The following is a 5,438-nucleotide window of genomic DNA, read 5'->3' as shown; positions in this document are numbered from 1 at the left end:
AAATCTGCAGACCTATCGCTGGGGCACTTTCAGAAGTCCATTAATTTGTTTGTTCGGTGATTTTCACGCAAAGCTACTCGAGAGATATTATCTCTAACTTTCCCTAATGGTTTAGTGGTTAAGGCGCTCGACTTACAATCTGCGGATCTCAGGTTCGAATCCTCATCACCGCACATGCTCGCCCTTTCAGCCGTGGGGGCTTAACAATGCGATGGTCAACCTTCTATTCGATTAGTCCAAGAGCTGTGGGTGGGTGGTGTTGACTAGCTCCATTTTCTCTTTCTCTAGTCTTTAACTTCTAAATTAGGGAAAGTTTGTTTGTTTAGTTTCGCGTTAAGCTACTTGAGGACTATTTGCGCTAAACGTTTCGCCAATGGGCGAGCATGTTCAGTGAAGAGATTCAAAACCACGAGTTGGAGATTTGGAGTTGAGCGTCCCAATTACCAGGTCATGCTAGGCAAGTCTAATAGAATCGCATAAGAGAGAAATAAAGAATATGAGAGATTGTATTCGAAGGGGATTACTCTGATTCCAGTTTTGACGTTTATCTAATCTTTTTCATCGAAACAGCCGTTTATTTAGAGGTTCGGTTGGAAGCTTGTGAAGTTTTTTAAAATTAAGATCCTTGTGGTTTATTTTCTTGTTAGCTTTACCAGATAATACACTCAATTTTATCATAATGAAATTTTGGCTTGAAATATTATTTTTTCATAATCATATCTGTAATTTTAGAGGGGAGAGCATTATTCCAGATTGTTTGTTTGTTCTCGGATGTTCGTGTAAAGCTATCAAAGGGCTAACCGTGCTAGCCGTTCCTAAGTTTGAACTGATAGACTACAGGAAAGGCAGCTAGTCAACAGCACTCACCAACAACTCTTGAGGTATTATTGTAGAGCGGGAATTGACCACCATTTTCAATCTCAAAGTGCGAATTTGTTTTTGGCAGTAACAGAACAGAAACGCAGGACCACTCAGATCCATTGTCTGGTACACTACCAATAGGCCAGTTTCAGCCTATTTCCTCCATATGAGCTTGGGTTATTGTTTCGGAGCCCATTGTTGTTCCACGTCTCCCTTTTTCAAAATTTTCATTGTTGGCTCTACACAGTTTAGCGATCTCACTGTGGGAGTACTTCGATTGGAGTATGCATTTTATACCACTCCAGCCATAAGTATGATCGTAGCGGTAGTGCATTGTGGAAAGTTCAGGAATCCACCGTGAACTAAGTAAATATCTACAAATATGTCGCCGGTGGTACCACGTCTCACATCTGCAATCGTACGTACAAATCATTCAAATAAATTGCGACCAACCTTCTATGCACAATTTTTTTTGTTGTCTTTCAAAATTTGTAGTGCATACTGAAGGGATTTGACTGTCATGCTCAACCCCGAAGTGCGGATTTGTTTTTGGCGGTTTGTCTAACCCTTCCTTGCATAATTTGACAGAAAGAAATTACCTCGTTATCTTAATATAAGGGAAAATTGATATAATTATGTTAGTTGATTTTGCTGTGTTGTAGGTTCGTTCATAAGGAGCAGCGGCAAACACTTTTTACGTTATAGACTTTAACACAAACATGCTTCTGCATACTCAATAGTGCAATATTAAACTGCCTTTGGTCTATTTAACAGACGTGTTGTACATGAAAGATTTGTGTGGTTTGAGTGAACCAACCAAAAATACATTTATTTAGGTCTCCATATACAAGTTTATTACAATTTATATAACATCTATATATATATAAGCAGCTTTTCGCAAAATAAAAATATCCAGTTGTGTAGAGGGGATTTAATTAATGAATTATTAATAGCTGAAAACACAGACCTGGAAAGGGCAGGTTGAATCGCAGAATCATCCAGAATTATTTGTGTGGAGTTGTTTCGTATATGAAGCGGGAGAACGAAGACTCGCCCTCTATTATACCATTTTTATTCACACGTTATCATGTATCACTAAACAGCCATCCAAAGTTCAAATTTATTACTCAGAGTATTCTTATCAATAATTAGCTATGTAGAAAAATTAGATTGTTAGTTGTTTTGTGTAATAACTTTTTTTTTTTTTTTTTGTAGTTAAGCATAAAGATTCACAATGGGCTATTTATGTTGTGCTCACTACGATTATCAAAATCCGGTTTTTAGCGTTAGAAGTCGTTAGACATACCGCTGAGCCTTTAATGAAGGATAACATTCTTTGATACTTGTAGAGTTCAGTCATAAGAGACGAAATATATAATTCAACCATGTTACTGAGTTGTTTGTTTGTTTATAGAGCAAAGCCACATTGGGCTGTCTGCTGTGTTCACCGCGGGAAATCGAACCTCAGATTTTAGCACTGTAAGTCCGTAGGATTATCGTTGTCCCACCGGGAGACTATTGGGTTGCTTTTTGCCTATCTTTAAAAATTATGAAGAAAGATAATAAAAGCAAAAGCATACTATTATGATTCTATACTTTTTGGTAACAATAATTTACACTAGATGTCATGTTTAATATTTCATTCAGAAAGCAGTAAGGAATAACAGATTCTTTTAATTTTGAAACCACTCGAGCACCCTGTGAATGCAAAAGGTGAGGAAAATTATAATGAACTAAATACATGGATAGTGACAAGGACATGTTTAATAGAAAATATACAAATGTGGGAGTTATAGCTTTAACATTTCTTGTAAAGTTTAACAACAACAACAAAAAATGCGGCGATTCAAAACGTACTTTTGTCAACTCCCTTGCGGTAATATTACTTTTGATACGTTGATAAATAGTTATCGAGGATATATTTTATTTACAAGTTTTAATTTGGATGAAATATAGAAATTAAAAAGATTAGAAAATGTTAGCCTGTCTTGAAATAATAATTTTCGGGTCAGGTGATAACTTTTAATGTTGAGTTTTATTTTTTAACTTTTTAACTAAATAATGGTGGCTGTAACACTAGAGTTATTGTTTATTTTAAACTATTTTCAATATCCATTGATGCATCATGCTTCTATCGTGTATTTTCATAAAAAAGGAATACAAATTAACGTAAAACATAAGAAGACATACAGTACCTTGCAAAAGTATTCACCCCCTACCAATAATGTCACATTTTGATGAAATATAAATAATAAAAACATTTTTTTTATTAAATTCGAGTCATTGTCATGCTGAAATATGAACTTTCGACCCAGTTTTAGATCCTTGGCTATCTAAAGCAGGTTTTCCTTTAAGATTCGCCTGGCGTAATGTTTGCCCATTCTTCCTGGCCAAATTGCTCCGATTCTGACAAGTTCGTCGGGGATTGTTGATGGACTGCAATCTTTAAGTCTCACCATAAATTTTCTATTGGATTCAGGTCAATACTTTAATTGGTCCACTCCATGAAATTCACTTTCTTCTTTTGAAACCACTCCAGTGTGGCTTTGGCTTTGTGCTTCGAGTCATTGTCCTGTTGAGATATAAATTTTCGACCCAGTTTTAGATTCCTCTAGGATTCGTTTGTACTTTGCACCATCCATCTTCCCCTTAATCCTGACAAGCTTATCAGTCTCTGTTGTTGAGAATCTTCTCCATAACATGATGCTGCCACCACGATGGTTGACAGTTTGGATGGTGTTGACTGGGTAATGTGCTGTGCTGGGCTTGTGCCAGACATAACGCTTTGAATTTAGACCCAAAAATTAAATTTTTATTTCGTTTGACTACAAAATCTTCTGCTACATGTCTGCAGCATCATTCACATGCTTTGTCGCAAACTCCATACGAGATTAGATTTTAAATGATTCTTTATCAACAATGGCGTCTTTTTTGTTACTTGACCATAAAGGCCAGCTTTGTGTAGGGAGTGGGATATTGTTGATGTATCAACACTGACTCCCATCTCAGATACAGAACTTTGCAAATCTTTCAAAATCACTGTTGGCGTCACAGTGGCATCCTTAACCAGTTTCCTGCTTGCTCAGCTGCTTAGTATGGAAGGGCAGCCTGATATGGGTAGTGACTGGATGGTATGAAGCACATTCCACTTTTTAATGATGGACTTCACCGTACTCAAAGGGATAATCAATGACTTTGAAGTTTTCTTTTAACCTTCTCCTGATCTGTGCTTCTCTACCAATTTATTCCTGACTTGTTTGGAAAGCTCCTTGGTCTTCATGGTTGGTTTATCGTATCACTATGTAAGTTGTGGCGTGTACATATGTATTTACTCTGAAGCCAAGTTAAACCACGATGATTACACATAGACAGAGATCAATACACTAATTTTATGACCTTTCAAACTAATCTTTTGCACCTGAACTAATTTTAGGGTTGCCGTAGCAAAGGGGGTTGAATACTTATGTAATTGAGAATATTCTAATTTTCTTAGAAAATCTAACTTATTTACATAATATCAGCGTTTTTTTAGCTTTCTCAGTTTGGAGTAGATTGTGTAGATCCTACATATAAAGTCCCATTTGAAAGTTTCATGACTGCAAGCTCAGACGGCAACAAAATGTGGAAAATTTGCAGGAGGGCGAATACTTTTGCAAGGTCCTGCATTTATCATGATGTTATACAATAAAAATGATAACTATATAATCCAGGGTTTTAATTTTTCCTTGCAAATTTTGAAATGTTTCCTGACCGGTAAAAAGGTAAACAAATTGTATGTAGTTTTGGATCTATGTAATATTTTGATAAAGTCACGTTACAAACAGCTCAATTTGCTTCTAATCTTTAACTTTGTTCTATCTGTTGTTATTTTTCTATATTTTCACCATTTTTTTAACCTCTGTAACGATTGAAATTGTTTGTTTGTTGAATTTCGCACAAAGCTACTCGAGGCCTATCTGCGCTAGCTGTTTGTAATTTATAAGTGATAGACTAGAAGGAAGACAACTAGTCAACACCACTCACAGGTGGCTCATGAGCTTCCCTAATCGAACATAGGAATTGACCATAACATTATAACGACACACGGCGGAAAGAGCGAGCATGTTTGGAAAATGAATTCGAAGCATCGAGCCACTGAACGCGAGTCGAGCACTCTAAGTACTAGCTACCAGGTCATGCCAGGCCAAATAGGAAATATCATATAATTTTATTATATGTAATCTTGAACGTACACTGCCATCTGTGGTCAGAGTATTATATTATATCCAGCCAATTGAAATCCAAAATCTAATCACGTAAATATTTGAGACATTATATTTCTTAAAGTCCTCATTTGGTGAATTATACTTTTTATGGATTCACTGTTTCAAACGATGATGATTTTGTGTGAATGGAACAATTTCAGAACCTACTTTTAACTTAATCTTAAATAAGGATGAAGGGTTAGAAAATCAGAAAAAAAATGTAGATGGCGTGATCTTTTTTTTTTAATTGTGAACTAGTGTCACATGATCATGGTTTTTGCACTTACATAGCACATAGTACCGTATTTTTCGGTGTATAAGACGCACTTTTTT

The sequence above is a fragment of the Limulus polyphemus genome, unplaced genomic scaffold, assembly GCF_000517525.1.
Source record: "Limulus polyphemus unplaced genomic scaffold, Limulus_polyphemus-2.1.2 Scaffold4, whole genome shotgun sequence".
NCBI lineage: Eukaryota > Metazoa > Arthropoda > Merostomata > Xiphosura > Limulidae > Limulus > Limulus polyphemus.
This window is presented reverse-complemented; position numbering follows the sequence as displayed.